Here is a 23,993-nt window from a genome sequence, read left to right as displayed (position 1 = left end):
CCTCCTGCCCCATCTTCTAATTTGTTCTTAACAGTTAGGGCTATGGGGGCACTAGGATCTCTCGACGTGTGGGGTGAGGGAGGAGTGCAGCCTTTTTTTCTTGCAATGACTAACTTCCCTACGACTTTCACATGGGAGTCCAGCCACGTGGTCCCCAGCGTGGGCTGGTCTATCCCGGCACCAAAGCCACCCGGCCCCTCAGCAACAGCTCTCAGTATCGGTGGGGAAGGTCCCCGCCGTGGTCTCCTGCTTCTGGTTCATCTCTGCAACTCGTATTCCTCTGCCCATCCACGTGAACTTTAAAATCATCTCACCAGGGTCCACAGCAAACCCGCTGGAAGCTGACTGGAATCGCGCTGGATCCACAGACCCGTTGGGAGGCCGCGGCTTCCGCACAGCACGAGTCCTGCCCTCTGTCTGCGTGGCAACCTCTCCTGGACTTAGGTCTTTATTAACGCCTCAGTAAAGTGTATGATTTTCTCCTCAATTGCCCTGTTCACGTTTTGTTAGATTTTTAAAATGTTTTATCTGGGATATAGAAATGCAGGTGATTCTGCGTGTTGGGTTCACATCCGACACACTCGCTACATCTTGCTATGTCTAAAGTATGTGCAAGTTCTTTTGGATTTTCTATCTTTATCCTCTTTTATTTCTTATCTTTATTATTCTTTTTCTTTTTGTTCATTTTTCCTAATTTCTATAATATAATAATACCATTTGTGAATAATCTATTTTTTCCTCTTTCCTTTCCAATCCTTAGCCGTTGTCTTTTTCTCCATCTTCCTCTGTCTCTCTTTGTCTCTGTCTCTGTCTCTTCCTGTGTGTGTGTCTCTCTCTTCCGCAGACGATATGACCGCCTACCTCTCTCTGAATGTAGCAAGAAGTACAGTTGGAGGCATACTTACCAATCCTGTTCTTAAGAGGAATACTTTCTGTTTCACCCTTTAGTGTTATATTTGCTGAAGGCTTTCTGAAGAGACCCTTCATCCCGTTAAGGAAATGCCTTTCTAAGTCTGATAAAAAGTTTTTCGTGGATGACTGTGAGTGTTCTCAGACGTTTTTCTATAAGCTGATCACATGACTAAGTTGGAATTTTGTCTGTCTGTTCGCTGCTGGACGCCCACTGCTTAGAAGGGCTGCGGGGACAAAGCATCTTGACTCCTCCATCTGGAAAATGGGTTCATCTCAGTGACCCGGGCCTGGAAATCTGGCTCCTGGGGGCTGTCTGTGGCCAGGTCAGGGTGGCCCCGGCTGGGCCCAGGGCTTGGGCCAGTGGTCAGCGTGAGCCGTTAGGCCACCAGGAGGGACGGTCTTCCATCTCTGCCTGCTCTCCTGGCTCAGGAGACGTCCCAGAAAGTGGGGGCCCATCGTTGCCGCTCCTCTGGGGTCTCAAACCCGAGAGGTGGCCTTCAGAGGACTGCTCCGGCACGAGGGATCCACGGGGCCTTTGGACGCGCCCGTGAAGCCCCCGACCCCTGGGGGCAACTCCAGCGCCCATCCCAGGGCAGCTGGGCGTGGAGGAGAGGCCGTGGGGCGCCGGGCACTCCAGGAAGGGCTCCGCAGGCTGGGTCTGGGTGTGAAGAGCACACGCAGCCCGAGTTCACCCCTCCATCCCCCGGGCGCCCTGCAGGCCCTGTGCCCCACCCCGGGCTCAGCCTCCACCGGGCGGGCGGCTCCCTTCGGCCTCCCCTCCCCTCCCCTCCCCGGCCGGCAGCCAGCGCACGTCTCCAGGGTGACTGCACGTTCCTTCACCCCCGGGAAGCCGAGAGCAAGCGAGGTGCCGATGCTCCAGTTCCTGGAACGGTTTCCGGTTGTTTGGGCCGAGCTGAGACCCCGGACTGTGGGGCTCGTCCAGAAACCCTCTTCTGTGGCATTTCATCAAACTACTGGGAAAGAAAATGAAAGGCCCTGACGACCAGACAGTGGGGACCTGCCGGCCCCACGGCTCTGTCCCCGGACACCCGGCCCGGCTACTCCTGCCCCAGGGCTTCCTGTTCTTGACCTTAGTCTGCGGCGGCCACGCTGCAGGGAGGGACGGAGCCTCTTCATGTTTCAAGACCAGAAACACCTGTGTGGGTCCTGCCTCAAAGGGGGCTGTCGGGAGGAGAAGGGCGAGCCCACCCCGAGAAGCCACGTGGTCAGCTGGGCCCGCGAGAGCCAGCGTTTGGGAGAGACGGACAGACTCCAGCTGCTCTGTGCGCTCGCCAAGTATTTTAAGCGGTCATTTGATGAAACCCCATGTGGGTTTGGCCAAGTCCATTTCCCAGAACTGTAAACACGCATCACAGAGGGGGAAGAAAAGCGGCACAGATGTTTCTGATTCCTTCGCACTTGAGGGACCGTTTCCTGCTGTTCGGAGACTCCAGGCCCCTCCTGGGGTCCCTCCCCGCTGGGCCAAGAAGGGGAGGTGGGTGACCTGGGCGGGAGGGTGGGGAGCCGTGCTGGGGGCTTTGTGAGGGGGACGGGTCTTCCCACGCTGGAATTTCAGGGTTTGTCAAATCTGCAACTGCCCACCTCTCAGGGCCGAACCGGTGCCCCAGGAGGGGCCTGCCTCTCTCTGCCTTTGCTTCCCAGGACCCCGCACCCCTCTCCTCCCCAAACCCACGTTCTCCTCCAAGTCGCCCCTGAGCACGAGAAGGGGGCTCCGTGCCTACGATCTTATCTCAAAACTGAGCGACGTGTTCTCCGCCAGCTTTATGTTAAAATGTTATTGCCGCTGCTCTGGGAATGGCCTTTATGGGGGAGTTTCCCTTCCTTCCTCTCTTCCTCTTACCAGTCCCTCCCTGTTGATGACTTACAGATTCTGTGCTGAAACTGAGGAGGAGAAAATGCATGACAGAGTCGACAAAACCTGACCAGAAATCTTAGCCAGCCCCCAGTGGCCAAGGGCGCAAGCCTGGTGACACACAGGGACGAGGCTCAGCAGCGCTGCGTGCCGGGGACCCTGCTTGGGACAGCCAGCCACCAGCACCTGCGCGGTGGCCAGGATCGGAAGCCGCTCCCAGCAGATTCCCACCTCCGTCCTTTTCTCTGAGGAAAGCACGTTGGGTCCAGGCGAGGACGAAAACCAAACGAAACACGGACACGGTTTGGGAAAGTACATCAGTCACAAACGCCAGTGCCTTGTGGTTCTGTGTGATCACCACCAGCTGGTAGATCATCGAAAATGTGTCCGTTCACAGTTACAGTCGCAGGCTGCTTCCAAACAAGGGGAGAAGGGGGCCTTCACGTTTCCAGGAGTGAGGATACAACAGGAGTTTAAGGAACACAGAAACACTGTGAGTGAATCAAACTTGGGTCCCCGCGCCCGCGTGCAGTGAAGCCAGTCTACTGACCCCGGGTTGCGGTGAAGGAAAGAGGAGCGCTTATTGCAGGTGCCAGGCGAGGAGTACGGACGGCTAGTTCTCAAAGGGCTGGAACTCCCTGAAGGCTTCCGGGTGGGGGGGGTTTAAGGGCGACCTCAGGGCTGAGGACTGTAGGGTGCCTGGTCGGCTCACGGGCATTCTTCTGATTGGCTGGTGGTGAGGTCGTCAGGCGTCGGCATCATCAACCTTCTGGTTTCAGCTGGTCTGGGGTCTACATGCTTGTGGGCAGCACACAGTTAACTTCTTCCTCCTGGTGCGGTTTCAGTATCTGCAAAGCAGCTCAAAGATGTGGCTCAGAATAGTAACTATAGCCCTTGACGAGGAACCAAAGGTCATTAATTTTGTGACGGTTTTCCTTTGTTTCACATTTTCTCACTTCTCTGATTAAATTTTCTCTTTGGAACTCAGGGAAGTCCTAGGAGGCAAAAGCTTTTCTACAGACAAGAGACAGGAGGAGGACATGGCAGGGTCCTGCTTGGTCTCAGCGTGAGGTTGCAGAACATCTATAGACTCTCTTCAATTCCTTTTCTAAGGGGCTGACCCAAAAGTCAACCTGGCTCTACGATAATGGGAAGCAGAAATGTCGCAGGGAGGGGGAGTTAATTTGCAGTGATATCATTTTATTTGTGGATATCACAGCAGAGCCACTTCTCAACTCCATGTTCACATTCAGTGTTCTCTCTTCACAAACAAGAACCACAGATTAACACAGAGAATGTATCTTTAGTAACCAACAGTCTCTGAGAGCTTTCTATGTACAAACCATCTCCCAATCAGTTCACGCATGTCAATACACCCAGTTCTCTCCTCAACACTGAGGGAGGCGCCTTCCACCCATTTTACAGATGTGGAAACAGAGGCTCCGGACGAGAAGCAGCACCCTCGAGGGCGCCAGCTGGAAGGGCACACCCGGGATGCCGCATCTCTGAGAAGCGGCTCCCTGTGTTTGGGACTCCTAACTTGGGGAGCAGACGGGGAGGAGAAATGCCCCAGGCGTCGGGGAGCCGATGCCACATCTACTGGTGCCGATCCAGGCCTGGAGGACAAGGGTGTCCTCGGGACTTCTTCCTTCCAGGAGCACCAAATTCAGAAACTATCAACAGCAGTCTCCTTGGGGAAACTGAGTGATGCCGAGGACTGTTACTTTTCAGCTTTTGTGTACATTTTTAAATCCGTGGACACTATTCTTTTATACTTTTCATTTTGAGATAATTTTAGACTTAGAGAAAAGTTGAGAAAGAGTCCAGAGCTCCGGTGTACCTTGTGCCCAGCTGCCCGTGCCGGCGTCCTGCGCAGGCACACCGCGGCGCTCCAGAGCAGGGATTAACACGGGGAGAATACGGTCGGCTACACTGCTGGCTGGGGTCAGATTTCACCAGAGTTTCCTCACAAGTCCAACCCCTGTTCCAGGTCCTACAAAGGACCCCCCTGCACTTTGCCTCCTCGTGACCTTCACACTTCTGAAGGTCAGGGGTTTGTCAAGTGTCTCTCAACTGGAGTGTCTGTTATTTTATCGCGACTCGGTTGAGGTTACGTATCTTTGGCAAGAAAACTGCAGGAGTGCTGTGCGTTTTCTGGCGTGTCTTGTGGGGCGCAGGAAGCCAGAGTGTTTTGACTTGATTCCGCTGGGAAAGGTGGTGTCTGCCAGGTTCCCCCACTGAAGTTACTATTTCCTTTGTAAGTAATAAACATCTTGGAGAGCTTCTTAAAACTCTGCAGATATCCTATTTCTCCTCAAACTTTCGCCCACTAACTTTAGCATCCATTGGCGGATTTTGCTGCGACGATTACGCCTGTGGTGTTCTAATGGTGACTGTATGTTTACCTCATTCCTTCTACATTTAGGAACTGGAATTTCTGCGTAAGGAGGAAGTCTCCCTTTCCCTCATTTTCTGCTTATTCCATTATTTATTTACATCAGTATGGATAGCGGCTACTCACCTTACACTGAGGTTATACCCCTATACTGCTGTTACTTGTTTGACTGCTCAAGTGGTTCCAGTTCTGGCCACGGGGCTCTCCCAGGTTGGCTCCTGTGCCCTTTGACACACACCTCCCTCCTCACCATCCTCTTCTGAGCGCTCCCTTGCTTCCTGGCACAATGAGAGACTCTGGGCTCATCTCATATTTTCGCCCAGCTCTGGAATCAATCACTTCTCCAAGGAGCCCTGGTGCCTTTTATTGGGAAATGGTATTAGAAACCGTATCTGGGCATTAGGTGTGCTCTTTGCTATTGGGGTGTCATTGAGCAAAGAGAAATTTCAGCAGAAAATTAGCCTGTAATTAGTATTAAAATAAATGTGTATCAGATAAATAAATGAAAGAGTGAATGAAGGAACCGATTCTTCAAAATAGTCAAAAGATAGATTTTGACTGACTCATTTCTTCTTTATAAGAAATAATTTAAAAGTAAATAAACATATTTTACTTGCATTGTCTTTCCTTCTCATTTCTCTCCTCCTTGCATTTAGAGAAAGAAAATTGCTGAAAATATTTTGACTAAATAATGCTGTCGTTCCCTCTCAGCTCCTTTCCAACTCTGAAACAGCACCTCTCACTATCAAAAGGAATTCCTGGGGGTCTTAATAACGTAAAGGAACTTCTCAGCTGAAACAAAGTGATCCAGATGGGGCTTCTTCACCTGAAAGTAAATGCTTGCACAATGCCACATAAGTAAGAGAAGTGCAGGCAGCAGTGTATTCAGAAGGCAGGGGCATAGCCCCACAGGGATCTCTGGAGCAGGAACTGTTCCAGAGGCACTGGGTGCTCTGCACACACATTGGCTTCTTAGCCTGGGATGCTAAGAAGCCAATGGCCTGCTCCTTGACCTGCACTTATACTGATTTTACTTTTCTTTGGTAATTAAATTATTTTAGTAACATTTTAATTGCATTAGTAGCAATTATACAAAACTTCTGGGAGGAGCTTCTGTCCTTCCTTGAGACATAGGTTGTCTGTGGCAGGCACTGCTCCCCTGCCCCCCGCTGCACCCAGACTTGACTCTGGGTGAGAACACTTGTCACACCGCAGCACAGCCTGATGTTACGTTTTCACATCTGCTTCCTCCATCAGACTGTGGTGAGGCAGGGCCCGAGTGCTAGAGGCCCAGCCGAGCGAGGGCCTTGGCATCTTCCCGTGTGCAAGCTGCTGAGACACATCAAAAAGCAAGGGACGCCCCACTGCGTGCAGACAGAAATGCTGAGGAAAACACAGCAAAGCAAAATAAGGATGGGAGAGGAGTAGCTGAGCTTACGAGGAAGAAACAATACATTCAGAAAAATACCTGCCTCCTGATAAAATGAGATGGATTCACTAATATAATTGAGCCCACATTTACATTACTTCTGTGATCCAGGAACCACCAAGGTAAAACGACAAACAAACATGTTTCCAAGCTGGTGATAAGCCAGGATTCCTGCCGAAAGTAAAGGCCAGGATGTGCTGAAGGGGCACCGCCTGCTCGGATCCCCCTGAACAGCAGCCCGTAATCCTAAGGACAAACGCGCAGGGAGACAGGGGAGCACTACAGAGTGGGCAGAGGCCACAAAGCAAAGGGTTCAAACCCTGGAATCTGCCAAGTCACTACGTTTAAAATCATTAATTATAAAGGAGGGACCTGAAGCCAAAATAAAATATAAAAATGAAGAACAAACATGAAATGCAAAAACAAACAGGAATAATTTTTAAAAGGAGAAAATAAAACTTTGTCTTATCGGTTCAGCTGCTATGACAAAAACACCACAGACCAGAGGCTTACATGACGACGTGTATTCCTCACAGCTCTGGAGGCTGCAGGTCTGGGATCAGCAGGATCGGGTTCTGGTGAGGACGCTTCCTGGGTCATAGACTGCCATTTTCTCACTGTGTGCCCAAAACACAGGAAGTGTGAGGGAGCTCTGTAGGGTCTCTGTCTTCAGGGCACTGATCCCATCATGGGGGCAGCACCCTCATGACCTCGTCAGCTCCCAAAGCTCCCACCTCCTAACACCATCACATCAGGGGTGAGGGTTTCAGCATATTAATTTGGGGGGACACAAACATTCAGTTCATAAATAAACTCCTAAGGATGAAGTATACTGTTCATTGAAATTAAAAATACAAAGGATGGGATAAGCAACAGATGAAACATCACTGAAAGTTATGCTTTGAAGAAATAACCCACAGTGTTCATTCATAGAGAAAAAGAGATGGAAAAACATGAAAGAGGAATTAACATACGTGGAAGAGAGAATGCAAATGTTCAGCTAGTTTTCATGGGAGTCACAGAAGAACAGAAAAGAAAAACCTTAATGGCTGGCAGTAAATAGCAAAAGAAATAGAATAAACCCAACCTAGATCCATTGTATCGTAGTGAGATTGCAAGATACGAACAATAAAAACAGCTTGAAAGCATGTTGAAAAAAGACAATTTGCCTGCCAAGGAGCATTTAGACAGATGCAGGCTTATCAAGACCTGCAGCAGTGGCCAGGAGACAGGACAGTAACACCCAGATGTGAAGGAGAAGGGCGTCGGCCTGAGGTCCACGGGAGTCACAGGGGTGAGACGTGCTCAGCCTTGACAGTGGTGATGGGCTCACAGGTGTGTATCTATGTGATGAGACTCACCAAATTGCACACTCTAAATACAATCACTTTTTGTATTTTTGTATATCAATTATTTCTCCATTAAGTTATAAAAACAATGTTTAAGACAACTCTTCAGAGGCAGGTTTAAAAGCAGATTAGACACAGGAGAAGAGGGGGTTGGAAAGCTGGACTGTAAGACGTAGGAAGTACCTGGGCTGAAGAAGAAAGACAAAAGAATTAAAATAGAAAATAAACATAGTTTAAAAGGTGAAGACGTGATGAAAACACCTAACCCCACGTACATATTTGGAGCCCTAGAGAGAGAGTCGGGAAGCAAGACCAATTCCAACGCCAAGATCAGTGCTAAGGAAACCACGTATTGATGTGTCGACAAAGCACAGGAGAACTGCTGAACACCAAGGGCCAAGGGACATATTTTATTTTGTTTTCTATTAGTTATCTATTTTATACATATTAGGGTATATATGTCAATCCCAATCTCCCAATTAAGGGACATATTTTAAAAGCCAGAGAAAAAACACAAATATCACTTCATAAGGGGCAATAAAGTGATGCAAGCCAGAAAAGAACAGACTGGCATCTTTGTGGTGCTAAGAGAAAGTGAGTACATCCAGACTCCTGTACCCATGTGAGTAGCCTTCAACACGAAGACGGAACAGACATTCCAGGCTGAACACCAGAGATAAGACGTTGCCAGGGGCCGGCACCGAAGGAAACGCCAGGTGAGTTACTCGGGTGGAGGAAGGCATCCCAGGTGGAGGCACCAGAATGCAGGTGGAGTGGAGGCCACGGAAGGGCCGCCCGCCGCCACATCCGACAGCCGGGGTGTCGTGTGGGACCCGGGATGCTGCGGGCTCACGGGGTGCCTCACGTGGGAGGGGCGGGGCAGGGAGGCACCGGGCCTGCGCTGCGAACACCGGCTGGACCCTAAGGTCAAGGTCGGGGCAGACTGTGGGGCTGGGGTGCTCACGGGGGTGAAAAGGCCATCCAGCGGGCGGTGCGGTGATTCTGATTTGTGCACGAGACACAGCCTAAGTGGTGACGGATGTCAGGTCCACAGAACCAAAGGATAAAGTGGGTGAGTCCACAGTCATCGCGGGAGATTTCAGCACACGAAGCTTAGCAACTGGGAACAAACTGCGTAAAGACATAGGTTTGTAAAACACATTTACATAATTGACAAATGTAGACCAGCGCGTTCAGTGCATAGAACACAAGCCTTTCAAAGGTACGCAGGACATTGAACTGACAAGTGGGTCACGAGGCAAGACTCCGCAGAACTGAAGGACTGGATCGCCGGAGCGTGTTTTCTCTAACTGCAGCGGGACAGCAGAAACACGATTTAAGAAATCCTCGAATGTTTGGAAATTAAGCAATAACCTTTTGGATAACCCGTGGGTCAAAAATAAATCACCATGGAAATTAGAACGTATTTGGACTGAGCGATAAACATACGACAAATTTAAACTTGGGGGGTGCGGTGGTTTTATAGCCTTAAATGAATATTTAGGGGAAAAAAGAATTTAAAAACAATGACCTGATTTCCATCTTCAGAAATTAAAGAAAAGCAAATTAAAGCCAATGAAAGTGTCAGGAAGGAAATAATAAGGATAAGGACAGAAGCTAATAACATAAAAACCCCACAGGCTAAAGCGTTGTTTTTAAAAAGATGGCTCTTTGAAAAGATCAAAAACACTGATAAAACCCTGACAAAAGTGAACGAAGAGGGGAAAAGGCCTAAATTACTAACATCGAAAATAAAACGTGATGTTGCTGTGTGTTCTGCGGACAGTGAAAGGCTGTCAGAGCGCACTCTGAAACACTCTGCGCTGTTACATTTGAAAATGCAAAGGAAATGCATGAGATCCTCAACACAATTTTCCAAAACTGACACAAGGGAAAAAGGAGAGACTGAATCCCTTAGCGAAATGAACGTGTAATCAAAGCTCTCCCACGGACAACATGCTACGCCTCACCCGCTTTTCTCGTGAATTTTCGGGCGAACCCGGGCACCGGAAGCGCCGCCTTCCCTCCCCCGCCGGGCGCTCAGGGCCCGGGTCTCAGGCGCCCGGAGAGCACAGGCAGGCCACGTGGGTGGCGCCGCCGCCGCCCCTCAGCCCCGGCCCAGGGCTGTCCGAGAACCGAGAGCACCCGCGGTGCCGCCGGCTCTGTGCTCGGCTGGTTTCGGCGAGTGACCCGAGGCCTGGGGCCCAACCCTCTGCCGACCCAGCCCTGAGGGCGTCCGCGCTGAGAGCGTCCGGCCAGCCCTGCCCTGAGCGGCCCCTCCCTCCAGCCCGAGGGTCCGCTTCTCCGGGAGAAAAGCCCCGCCCCGTGGCATCGGGCGGTCACGTGGGCCCCAGGGCCGCGCCGGGCCAGGGTGGCCGTTTGTGTTCCCATGCGCATGCGCACCCCCTCCCTCCCCCACGGGAACTTCCGCCTGCCGCCGTCCGCGCAGCTGTCGCCGTCCTGCAGGCAGGCGCCGCGCGAGTCCTCTTTCGCTGGCGGCTCCGTGGTAAAGGTGCCGGACGCTTGGCAGACAGGACAGGACCCGAGTCTCACGCGTGTCACGGAACTCACACCTCACCCTCCAATTTGTACAAAGGGAACCAGATGGACCACGAACAGCCCACGGAGGGGGAGGGTCTCTGGGTGTGGCACGTCGTGCCCCCTCTTCTCCACGGGAGCCCAGCTGGGTGACGGGACGTGCCCACAGGCCCCTGGCGTTCGCTCTGCTTCGCTCTGAGTGCTCGCCTGGGGAGGGTTGCATGTGCTGAACCTGCGTCGAATCCTGTCTTCCTGACTTGCAGAGTGTCGGTCCTGCCCAGAGGGCCGAGAGCCGGGCTGCAGCCACTCCGCCCCAGAGCACCCGGAGAGGCCCCCGGAGCGGAGGGAGGACCTGGGGACGATGAGAACCCTGACCCCGCACCACGCCCAGCGGGGACGCGTGGGAGAGGCGGGGCGCCCAGGTCTCAGCAGGGGCCGGGGGCGATGGGCGTGTGTCCCCTTCCTCCCGAGGGGCCGCCCCCAGCAGAGGGACCCGCCCTCCTCTCTCTTCTCTTTGGTGCTTTACTTCCCTCCCTCTCGGCTTCCAGGGCTCTCACAGCAGGAACTGTCTCCCCGATGTCCCTGCGCCCACCGAGCGCCCTACACACACTAGGGACCGACACACGCCGGCGGGGCGAGCGGTGAGCCGTCAGGGCAGGGGACGCAGGAGTTCCGAGCCTCGTACAAACTCTGCGGGCACGGCAGGCTTGGGGGAGCAGGCTCGCCGGTCTGCCGGCCTTTCTGGAGGAGCCGGAGCCTGGGAGGGCTGGCCTGCCTCACCTGGGCAGGTGACGTCGCCCACCGCCGGGCCAGGTGAGGCAGGAGTGCGCCCCGTCTCCTCGGAGACACAGGGACGCCACACTGGGACTCTGGGTGGGTGAGGGGGCTCCTGAGCTCTAATGAACTGGGGGAGAAACGGGGGCCCAAAGGAGATCAAAGATTGAGACAGATGGTCCGGGCAGCGGCCACATCAGACAGCCTGTCAGCTTTGTCCACTGTTCAGCCCTCGCGGGCCAGAGACTCGAGTTTTGCCTTAATTGACTTAACATGGTGTCATGGAGATGCTGACAAAGAGTGAGTTCCTGGCCAGAGCTTAAACGTAAGAGCGGATTTCCAAGGAGGCCTGCGTTCTTCTCCCCTCTGGGGACTCTGGGCAGAGGAAGACAGGAAGGGAGGCCGAGGGCCTTTAACGCGGTTGGTTTCTGCCCTCCTGGACCACCAGAGTCACGAGATGAGATGCAACACCGACAGGTACACTTTAAAGGAGCTTGTGTGCTTTCCGGAGTGACGGGGGTCTCATCCGGAACCAACGGCTAATTCTCAAGTAGGTCGGTGTGATGAACACTTACAACTAACCTCTTATGCATTTTCACATGTAGCTCGTCTTTTTAACAGCCTTTTAGTGAATACTCACGCACGGGAGGCCCTGAACTGAAGTTTCTAGAAAAGGCCCAACTGGGAGAAGGGCTTGTTCTAGGAAGTAGCGTAGCCTAGAGCGGACCTTTAGACAGCATGTCGCTGGGCGTTGGGCAGACTCTTCTCTGAGCAAAGGGAACTTCTTCCCTTAGAACAGTGAGGACAGACGTCCTTCTGTCCTTCTGGGCACGAAGCTGTGTCATGACTGCAGAGGCGGGGAGGGCATGGTGGCCTCCTTCCAAAGTGTTTCGCAAGCCTCCTCTCAAGATTAGACCCTGGGCCGCTGGTCGGGTTTCAAATCCTAACTGGAAACAGATTTGCTTTCTCTGCTTTGATGAAGTTCTGCTGTTTTGTGCGGCTTTGAAGCTTATTTTTTTGTCCTTAAATTGCATTAATTATTTTTGAAGTTTGTACTTTTGTTCACGAAGTCTCTGTGAAGGGCGTAACATGCGTGCAGATTCAAATAATTCAAAGGGATGCGTCTAATAGTTACTTTTAATTGGTAGCAGGGGACGGCATCCAGCTTACTACAAACCTACATGCTATGGTTGAGAGCTAATTAAACTTGCCCTTGAAGCTGGAATTCAAAGCCTCACTCGTGGCCGAAGTGGTATTATCCGGGGAGAATGTTTGTTTCATAATTTGAAACAAGAACCAGGATCTTGTATGAGGCCCAGTATTACTTCCATATGAGGGGGCTGGACGGAAGGGCAGAGCTGGACCCCTGACTAGTGCCTCTGCCCTGGGGGCGCTGGCCCCTGCGCTGGGGGCTGCCCTGCCCTGGGCCCAGGGCGCAGCCACCTGGTGAGGCTGGGAAGCCATGAACATGTCTGTGTGCCATGTCCACGCAGCGACCGTGAAAGCAGGGGCCCAGGGGATGGGGTGCGTCCATGGTGCCGCCTCTGGGCAGAAACCGAAGGCCTATGGGACCCGGCCCAGAGAACTCCTATCCTGGGGGCAGGACAAGTGGGTTGGGCTGGAGGAAGCTGGGGAGGGCGGGCAATGACCTGGGGCTGCAGGCATTTTGGGGACTCTAGCTCCTACCGGGAGGGAGGAGGGTGGGCACGGGGGGCTTCTTAGGGGGTGGCTGGGCCTGGCTCTCAGTTCTAGGGATCCTTTGGCTCCCCGTGGAGGATACACTAAGGGGGGCATAAGAGCAAGACCTGCCAGGAGGCTGTGGCCAGTGCCCAGGGCGGCTGGATTGGGACAGGGGTGCGAGTGCCTGGGTCCTGGGTGGGTTGGCAGGAGAGCTGAGAGCGTCTGCTCATGGCTGGGTGGAGTGTGAGGGGGCTGCCAGGAGAATCCTGGGGTTTCATCCGGAGCCCCTAGAGGAGGGGCTGCCACTTCCTGAGAGCAGGGGAGATATGGGGGACACGTAATGAACGTGCTGGAGGGGCACCCAGAGTGGATGTCATGGAAATGCACATCTGGGGTCCCAGGGGGAGGAGCCAAGGGCATCACGTGACCACCAGAAGGACACATCCATGCATCGCTGTACAGAGACCTAGGCGCTTGAGCTCTGAGGCTGGGGACCAGGAGGAAAGGTCAGTGAGGTGAAGGGAACTGCGAAGAGGTGTCCAGCAAACCCAGGAGGCCTGGCACAGCCCTGTCAGCCCACCCAGGTTTTCAGGTTTAGTGATGTATTTGGACGTTTCCTATCACCTCGTAAAGTTCCATTTGCTCTACATTTTCTCATTCATTTTTCTTGTTTTTGCCTTTATTCAGATTGATAGCAAATGCTCACTCGACCAGAGGAGGGTTTAGTGGCTCTCAGAACCCCTGGTCTCCACGTCCTGGTCCCTCATCTGTGAAACTACTGGGAGTTCTTGTTCTGGGTTCGTACATACGTGTGTCCATGTTTCTTTTCTTTGGTCTTAGTTTTTTCTTAAGACAACAACAAACTTTATAAAGTTATCGTTTTAATCTTTCTTTTTTTCTTCTCACATCTCTTGCAGCTTTTCTGGGTTTGTTTCTTTATATTTTGAGGTTTCCTCCAAAAATGTTTTCATTGTGGGTTTTGTTGGCAAATCTTTTGAGACCTTGTAGAATAGCTTTCTTATGCCCTCAAAATAGTTTGTTCTTTCAACTACTGTGTACCTACTATTTCTACTTTCTTCTTTTTTCAGGGTATTTTTTCTTTTTCCTATTGCTAATGTCTTCCTTTACTTTTAAAGCATATTTGTCATACTTATTTGAGATAATCTGTCCTAACACTTCTGCTTCAGATGTCATGAGCTCCGTGGTTTGTGGCTCTCTCTTTGTGATTTTTAAACTTCTTCAGTGTTTAGATTTCTTGACTCACTTCCCCCTAGAAGTGAATTAAGTGATCTTTGGAGGAAAATACATCATCCAAGACCTCTGTTTCCATGCATGGTATCCACAACACCCTCAAACTTCCCAACCATACCAAGGACCAAGTGGCCAAAAACCTTGGGACAAAAAGACAATGTAAACAGTATCGAATGTGAACAGATGCTGGACTTGCCAGATGTGGATTTTAAATTAACTGTTTTTAACCCTTCCCTGCCAGTTTTAAACAATTAAATTAACTATTAATATATAAACAGAAATATGACAGGATGACCAATTTCACAGGAGAACTGAAATCGTTTTTTTAATCAATGGAAATACTAGAGTTAAATCTACATTAATTGAAATTAAGTACTTGAAGGTGGATTTAGTGATGGGTGAGAGCACAGAACAGAGGTCAGTGAACTGGCAGAGAGGTCGGCAGAAAATGTCAAAAGGAGCATAAAAACACCTGAGATTTAGTGAAAAGCTATAACATGCATGGATGGGAAGCCCAGAAGGAGGAGAGAGAGAACGAGGGGCAGGAAATATTTGAAGAGACGCTGGTCAAGAAATTCCCAAGGCAATGGAAGACATCAAACCACATATTTGTGAAAATCTACAAACATGAAGCAAAATGGACACAAGGAAAGCACACCTGGGCACATCATAGTCCAACTGTCAAAAATGTAAATAAAGGGAAAATTGTTAACAGGGTTACAGACAGCTGACTTCTTCACAAAATGATGGAAGCTGGGAGACAATTGAAGGGTATATTTAAAATCCTGGGGAAATAACAGCTCACCTAGAATTCTCTATCCAGTTAAAATGCTTTTTGAGAGTAAATATGAAGTTAAGATATATTAAAATGAACAAAAATTGAGAGAATTTGCCAATAGCAATTCTCACTAAAATAAATGTTAAAGGAAAATTTTCAGGCAGAAGGGAAATCTTGTTTTTTTAAAGAGAGATAATAGAGAAAATTGTGGAAAACAATAGAAAGGGTACATATGTGGGGAAACCCAGATATTGTATTGCTGCTGACTGACTGCAGCAATACAATATCTCGTAGAATTTAAATAAATGTAAAATTAGGATACAGAAAGAAAAAAAAAAGCTAGGATAGGTAAATGGGATTCAAGAGTTGAAGTGTGGTTGCTTTGTCCAGGAGGCTGAGTACTAACTCTAACATATCAAGGATGCATGGGGGAAATCATTAAAAGAAAAACAGAAATCGTATTTAGGGGACATAATAGGAAATATTTAGATATTAGTCAAAATGTGTCAGAGAAGGATTTAAAAGGGACAGGGGAGACCACTACAAAGCAAACTGTAATATGGTAACTTTGACACAAATGTACCATTAATTACACCAAAAATAATTACTATTTCGTTAAATCATTAAAATACATTAATCCTCTAACTGAAGACAAAGATTGTCAGGCTGGATTACAAAAAACAAAACAAAGCAAACAATTGTTCCTCCAAGTGCCACATGTAAATGTGAGTGCCTCAGCACGAAAGGATGGGGAAAGGTACACCACGCAAGCAGACAAAAATCAGCGGCAATATGGAAGATTTGAAAATCATGATAGACAAATCTGACCTGGTTGACATGCACAGAGCCCTGCATCTAATGGATGACTGCGGTATACACTTTTTTTCCAAGTGCACAAGGAACATTTACCAAAACTGATGACCTTTTGCATCCCTCAACAACTTTTGAAGTGTTCAAAACATACAATACTCTATGACCACGTTGAAATTAACCTAGAAATCAGTAACCAAAAGGTACAAAGTGAGGAAATCCCAAATGTTTGAAAATAACATGATAAAGTTCTAAATGATCCATTAGTCAAAGAGAAGTCCCAGTGGAAATTAGGAGATATTTTGAATTGGAGGATGATAAAAATATGAAGTATAAAAACTTGTGTGGAGCTTCCCTGGTGGCGCAGTGGTTAAGAGTCCGCCTGCCGATGCAGGGGACACGGGTTCGTGCCCCGGTCCGGGAAGATCCCACATGCCGCGGAGCGGCTGGGCCCGTGAGCCATGGCCGCTGAGCCTGCGCGTCCGGAGCCTGTGCTCCGCAACGGGAGAGGCCACAGCAGTGAGAGGCCCGCGTACCGCAAAAAAAGCCCAAAACAAACAAACAAAAAACTTGTGTGGCATAGTTAAAGCTATACTGAAAGGAAAATGTACAACTTTGGGGAATTTCCTGATAGTTCAGTGGTTAGGACTCAGTGCTTTCATTGCCGTGGCCCCAGGTTTGATCCCTAGTCTGGGAACTAAGATCCCACAAGCTGCAGCCAAAAAAAAAAAAAAAAAAGTATAACTTTCAATTGCATATATTAGGCAAAATGCTGAATATCAAAGAAATAAGTACTTTACTCAAGAATTTGAGAAAATATTGCCAAAATCTCGGCTTCCCTGTGCACCGAGGCCGAACAGAAATACGGAGACAGGTTTTGGAGGAAGACAGAGATGGCTCTGCTTTTCTGCTAGGCAGAAGGGAAGAGACAGCCGGCTAGCGCCTCAAAAACTGTGCGCCCCCTTGAAAATCAGGGAAGATTTTATATGTGGAGCTCGCAGTCCGGGGTATAGGATGAGGATCAAAGTAGTGAAGGTCTTGCGTTCCTCCTTTCCTTTGCATTATTTCAAAACAGTCATAGCTGGCATCAGGCCGCCTGGTAATTGGGGTCCGGCAGTCTGGTAATTGCGTCCGTTTGCCTCTGGTTTATCGGCTGGTGACCTTGTTTCTGAAATGCAAATAGTATAGGGGGTAATTCGTTATGAGGGGCGTATAGAATGTAAGTGCCGGACATAATAAGGTTAGGGAGTGAGAGGCAGGGGATGTAACTCACAAGGAGTCAGGGGTGATGGGTGCCGAATGTAAATTACATAGTGTCAGGGAGTGAGGTTAGCTTGGTAAAGTACAAATCTAGTTACTACAAATCAGTGACGGTTAAAGTAAAACAAGGAGTGATTAACTCTTTCAGGCCAGGCTGTGTTTCTTCTCTAGCTGGTTTGCCGTTCCCTTTGTTTTCCTTGCTGTCAGGGAAGAAGAAAGAAAACTCTCACTTCTATTTACATTGCAACAAAAAATTAAACAATAACACTCAATTAGAAAGAATACAGCCATGATAAAATCAGTAATTAATGAAATATAAATCATACAGGAGAAGAAAATCAGTAGCCAAAGATTGTTTGCTTGAAATAGAATAATTAAAATGATAAACTAGAAAGTTTAATCAAGAGGAAGATAGGGAGGCACAATTAACAGTGTCAAAGATGAGAACGGAGACATCACTAAGGATCCCACAGATATTGACTCACAAAAGGACGTGCTGAACAATTTATGCCAATCATCTTGACAATGTAGATAAATTGAACAAATTCTGAAAAATGCAACTTGCCTTAACTAATACAAGAAAAAAATTTAAGTCTAAATAGTCCTACTGGGGCTTCCCTGGTGGTGCAGGGGTTAAGAATCCGCCTGCCAATGCAGGCGACATGGGTACAAGCCCTGGTCCGGGAAGATCCCACATGCCGCAGAGCAGTGAACCCTGAGAGCCACAACTACTGAGCTTGTGCTGTAGAGCCCGAGAGCCGCAACTACTGAGCCCGAGTGCCACACTACTGAGCCCGTGCACCACAACTACTGAAGCCCACATGCCTGGAGCCCGTGCTCCACAACAAGAGAAGCCACCACAATGAGAAGCCTGCGCACTGCAGCCAGGAGTAGCCCCTGCTCGCCGCAGCTAGAGAAAGCCCGCGTGCAGCAATGAAGACCCAACGCAGCCAAAAATAAATTAATTTTAAAAAAACACCATAAATAGTCCTACTAAAAACATTCCCACAAAAACTCCAGATCCAGTTGGCTTCACCAGTAAATTCTTCCAAATGCTGTGGAAGAAATGACATCAGTCTTACACAAACTCTTCTAGGGAAGAGGAAAAAAAGAGGTGATACTTCACAACTTGATTTAAGAGAACAGAATGACCTCATTATTCATATCTGACCGCAAGGTCATTGCAAGAAAGAAACATTACAGCAATCTCTGACATGAGCATGGACACAAACGTGCTTTAAAAATTAGCAAGTCACAGTCAACTGTGTATGCAGATATACACCATAGCCAACTGAGGTGTAATCCGAATATGCAAGAATGGTAAAACATTCAAAAAGAAATCAATATAAATCGTATGCAATCTAACGAGAAATGCTACAACATGGTTGAACCTTGAGGACATTGTGCTGAGGGAAATAAGCCAGTCACAAAGAGACAAATACTGTGTGATCCCACTGATACAAGGTACCTAGAGTCATCAGAGAAATGCAAAGTAGGTGGTGGGTGCCAGGAACCGAGGGGGGAGGGGCTTACCGTGTAATGGGTACAGCGTTTCATTTTTGCAAGATGAAGAGAGTTACGGAGCTGGATGGTGGTGATGGGTACACAACAGTCTGAATATATTTAATACCACTGAACATACACTTAAAATCATTAACGTGCTACATTTTATGTTATGTGTATTTTACTAAAATTTTTTTATTTTTTATTGTTTTGGCCACGCCATGTGGAATGCAGAATCTTAATTCCCTGACCAGGGATGGAGCCCACGTCCCCTCCGCAGTGGAAGTGTGGAGCCTTAACCAGCGGACCGCCAGGGAAGTCCCAACTTTTTTTTAATTGGAAAAAGTAATAAGGGGAAATAGCTATGGAAAGAGAGTAAATTTTTAAAAATCAGAATTGATTATTGTCAAAATCAATTTAAACCTCTGTCAGATGGAAAACTTTATAGAAAAATATACTTTACCAAAGGGAACTTGAAGACATGTAAACTTTAAATAGACCACTTTCCATGGAAAAAAATAGTGGAATTTGTCAAAGACCTACCTCTGAAAAAAGCACCAGACCTGCCCTTTAAGCTGTTCTAGAGCATAGAATAGGAATAGACAATTCTAGATTCTTTTTACAAATTGCATATAACGTCAAAGTCTGGAATGCATCAAAAATAAAACAGGCCAGTCTTGCATCATGAATATTGATGCAAAAGCCTTTTTAACATCTTAGCTAACAGAATCCAGCAACACATTAGGACCAAATGGGGCTGTGATGATCAGATATTAGAAGACCTGCAAATATCATAATACATTCTCAATAGATGCTGAAAAGCCAACTGACATATTTCAAGGATAACGTGTCTCTTCTGTAAAAAGGGGGGGCAGACTTGTGTTTTCTTGTATAATATTTCTTGTATGTAAATTAAAAGAAAAAAACCTCTGGAAGCATGCACAAAAAAGTGTTACAGCTGATTGCCTCTTGAAGGAATGGAACTGGGAAAGTTAGCAGGCGGGATAATTTTCACCTCTACCTTTCTATGTATTTATTAAACCACATGGATATATTGTTCAGAACTGTTAACTAAATAATAGGTCAATTTATGCCAACTATGTAGACGAGAGAGCAACGAAAGGGAAGATTATCAACTAAACACCGACAAATTCAAGAACCTAAGTAAAACAGACATTTCTGGGAAAATAAAGAATGCCAAAATTAGTGTGAGAAGAAACCGAAAATGTGATAGTCCAATACCCACTGGAGAATTAGGGCTGCAATCAGAGACTTAGGGCCACCAAGGCCACAGCCCCCACCACGTCAGATGCGCTTTATTACCCTCTTCTATGGGACACGCAGCAGAGGAGCTGGTGCACTTCTCCAAGACCAGGAGCAATAAGGGTGACCTCCACCCCCACTGCGTTTCAAAAGAGCTTTGTAGGTTCCTGACTCCAAAGTAGAGGAGTTAGGAGTAGGTGGATGGTTGGATCATCTACAGCCAATGCACGGGATCAATCGACAATCTGACCTGACCCAGGAGAAAGTCAGTATTATAGTGTTGTCCTCTACCGGCAGCAGCCAGGTGTAATAGGAACAGACTCTGCAGAGCTGTGACATAGGAAGAGGAGCCGTTCTTGCCGCTACTGACTCCGAGATACGGCGTGGCCATAAGGCAGGGGGCTGGTTTGCAAGGACAGGCAGGGAGAGCCAAAGTGCAGCCCCACACGTGGGACCAGCTCTATGCCAGATACGCATGGAGAAAGGATGCTCCGTCCGGTCAGAGGTGTGAATACTGGCTACTACCTGTGGCGTCCCTGCCTCACACCACATGCAAAAAGGGGGAGCTGGAATAAAGCTCCAAAAGTGAAATCATGATCCTTGAAGCTAACAGGAAAATGTAGGACTGTCTTCACAACGCAAAGACCACAAACCGTACGGTGAAAACCTGCTGGGTCTGCCTGCATCAAAGTTAGATGCGTGTGTTCCGTGGAGGGTATTGCAGGCAACACTGCGGATGAGCAACAGGCGGAGGGGAGCCGTTTCCATCGTCAGAAACCTGCCAGGGTCTCTGCCCTGAAGAACCCACCAGAGCTCCCGCCCACCACCAGGCAAGGGGGAGCCGGGACTGGGGCAGAGGAGGTGGGTGGGCGATGCACAGAGGGGCACTCAGGTGAGTGAGCAGCCTCACCGTAACGGGGAGTGGGGGCAGGCAAGGGCAAGCAGCAGGCCGTCACTTCACGCCCGCCAGATGGGAGGAGAAGGCGGGTGCTGGGAAGCACCGCCCGGCGGGGGAACCGGCATCGCGGGCATCTGGAGAGCAGTGGAGAAGAACCTGGGTGACGGGTACTTACCCTGCCCCCGGGGCACCATCGGGGGATGCAGGCAGAGGGCCAGAGAGACGGGCTCCTATCACTGCCGCCTTCTCTGGGGAGGAGGATGGTGGTGGCCACTGGCTGGAGGTGAGGTGGTGCCTGACCCGCCCCCAGAGGCAGTGAGCGGGGCAGCCCTTCACCTCTGTGCACGTGGCAACCACTAGGCCTGCTTTTAAGACATGCGGCACCCAGGCTGCACCCCAGGTGCCGTCAGTCACAGTCTCTGGGGCTGGGACCAGACACAATTTGTTCTGAAACCCCAGGCTATTCCAAACGCAGCAGGTTTGAGAACCAGCAAACCGGCTGTGTGACAATAGCGTAAATCGAGACGTAGCTTTAAAACAGTGTTAAGTTTAAAAAATCAACAATTATGAGTAAGATCATTGCAAATATCAATTATGCCACTAAAATCAGTTCAGGAAGCACCCTGTGTGTTCGCACGGTTCATACACAAACAAGGACATACCCAGTCACATTGGGGGACTACATGGAACTCGCTGGAGGAACGGAGCAGGGCATAAAGCAACGTAGCTGGACCAGAAGTGACCCACTGGAACAGCGCACGTTCCAGAAGTGAGAGGTTTGATGAACTCTGCACCCAAGCTCCAAAAGTAAGCAAAAGTCAGACGTGAAACCATAAAGGATTAGAATAAAATACGGATGGGTATTTTTACATAGTGTAATCAACATATCGGTTTGGGCATAAGACATGAAGAAGAGATCAGTGTTATTTTCAGTGTTAAAACCATTTTAAAAAGCTCCGTCTCTTCACACCCGACCTGAAATGCTGTCTCAATCAACAGTGACTTCCTGAAATCCTGGAGTCCACTGACGGCTTCGCACCCCTGCCACGCGGAGTTTCATATATTTTAACATCTCTTAGGGAAAGTCACTCCTTCGTACTCTGTCTTTTTAGGACTTCCCTGGCTATCATTGGATTCTTTTCTCCAGATAAACTGAAGAATTAAATTGTTACAAGTTTCCCACAACGACCATTGGGATTCACTTTACAGGCCAGTTTGAAGGATGTTCACTGAACACTGCGGACAAGTGTCCCACCTTCTCACGTGGCTTCTGGTGTGTTTGCTTTACCCTTTGTCTTACTGAACATTTCATAAAGCTGGTACCACGTGCTGTTGAAGCCCGAATGAATGAACTGGATCCTTCCTGCACATCACCACACACAGGTGCGGGGATGCCACACCACAGCCCCTGGGGCAGTTCCTGTGGCAGCCCCCGTAGCCCGGCCCGCACCTTCAGCAAACAGCCACTCGTCACACTGGGAGGCGGTCAGGGCCACCACGTCTGCTCGAGAGCCTGTCTTTGTCCACGAGGCCCCTGTGACAGGGCAGGAGGGGACACCGTGCTCTCAGGCAGGTTGTCCTGGGGACCTGAGTGCTGGTGAGAGAGTCAGGCTCAGAAACGAGGAGGCCACGTCCGCTCACGGGAAGCACGTGACTCCTCCCAAATCCAGTTGCATTTGCAGACAGTTGCTGGGACGGGGTGTAGCCGTCGAGCGGTGGCGAGGGCCCAGTGGGGTGTGGACCCGCCCCGTCCGGCAGGTCCACAGGGACCCGCGGGGTGGCTCCTGGAGACCTGCATTCCTTTCGTGCATTTGCTTTTCTTATTTTCATGCATTTATCAGTTGTTCCTTCCCTACAGCGAGGATGACGAGAGCAGTTCTCAAGCCGCCGTCCGCTCTCCCCTGAATGGCCGTCAGCTGGGAAGTCGAGGGCTCTGTGGCCCGCACGGCAAACATCTGCTTTGTCCTTGTGGGCGCTGCCTTTTGAAACGGGAATAAGTAAAAGTTGTTCTGGTTCACTGGCTATACTTTCTTTTCCTCTCGACTTTGGTAGGAATTGTTTCTTCCTGCTGCCATCGAGCTCTAAAAGATGCCGTCAGAGGGAAACGTCAGCCCGCTCCCCATGAAAGCCACAGCGGCGTGAAGCGGGCAGAGAGGGGGGATCAGGCCAGAATGTGTCTGTAAAAACAGCCTAGTCTGAACGTTTTCAAATAAAGGATTCAATTGTGCGCCTGTATTCCTCTTGTGCCATCTTGGCTGGAGGGCCTCGTTAAAGCTTTCCTGGAAAACAATGCGTTCCTCCTCTCCGGAGCACTTTGGACGCCCCAGCGGCTCCTAAAGGGCCCTCTGTGGGGCTGAGCCTGCGGAGGTGATGGGAGATGGGCCTGGGGGGGCACACCTGTCCCCGCCCCCCCCCCCCCCCCCGCAGCTTCCACACCCCTCAGACCCTCAGGGGTGGGCTGTGGGCGGCCGTGGACCCTCGGGCGTGGGGCGGGGCGAGGCCACTACAGTGAAATGGACCCGAGCACCCGAGTCGCGTGGCCTGGACAAACGCACCGCTGCCCGTAAGGGAAGTCTTCTCAGTAAACGGTGTCCAGTCGACCGAGGATCCGCATGGGAGGGGAACACGGACCGTGAGCCACACTTCACATCAAAAACGAAAATAAGTTTGAAATGGATCTGAAAGGACACAGGAAAATAGCCTCATGACCCGGGGGCAGATTCCTCAAACCGGGCAGAGACAGCATGACTCAGAAGAAAAGAGGGAGGAACGGGGCAGTATGAAAGTTGAGAACGTCTGTGCATCCAGGACTCCAGGGAGGGAAGGCCAGCCCCAGCCCGGGAGACTCCGGGACACGCGGGTCTGACGCGGGCGGCTGGAGCCCGTCAGGAGGGAGCTCACTCCGGACACGAAGGCACATCCAGGGGCTTTTCCAGGCCAGAGCAAGGGTTCCGTGTCCCATTAAGCCGGGAGACACAGCTCAGACCACAGCAGCAGACTCTGCGGAGGCCGCGTGGGTGGTGGAGCCCGAGGGGCAGGCATGGGGGCCGCGGGAGGGGAGAGTCGGGCCTCCCGCCGAGGCTGCACCCGCAGCGGGTGAGTTCAGGGCCTGGCCACCCCCGGACGGAAGCTGCACCGACCAGAAGCCAGAGCGGAGACCGGCCGCTCCCGGGTGGGGGGTGCGGGGTGCGGGGCGCAGCCCTCGGCGAAGGCAGGGACCGGGGCGGGCACCGCTTCCGTCTCGGGTCAATCCAGCTGCACGTGGGAGCCGCCCTCCCGA

General features: G+C 50.2%; 1 long non-coding RNA gene across 3 annotated transcripts; it reads left to right on the top strand.

The window, feature by feature from the left end:
- Positions 1-10,442: 10,442 nt before the first annotated feature.
- LOC132422335 (uncharacterized) lies at positions 10,443-22,934 on the top strand. 3 transcript variants are annotated; one of them, XR_009518849.1, is made up of 3 exons: positions 10,443-11,309; positions 13,638-13,747; positions 22,766-22,934. It is a non-coding gene; the product is annotated as an uncharacterized lncRNA (long non-coding RNA). The 3 variants fall into 3 exon arrangements; XR_009518848.1 differs by having other exon boundaries at positions 22,572-22,934; XR_009518850.1 differs by lacking the exon at positions 10,443-11,309 and adding an exon at positions 11,455-11,820 and having other exon boundaries at positions 22,572-22,934.
- The last annotated feature ends 1,059 nt before the right edge of the window (positions 22,935-23,993 follow it).

The sequence above is a fragment of the Delphinus delphis genome, chromosome 3 (assembly GCF_949987515.2).
Source record: "Delphinus delphis chromosome 3, mDelDel1.2, whole genome shotgun sequence".
NCBI classification, from domain to species: Eukaryota; Metazoa; Chordata; class Mammalia; order Artiodactyla; family Delphinidae; genus Delphinus; species Delphinus delphis.
This window is presented reverse-complemented; position numbering and strand designations above follow the sequence as displayed.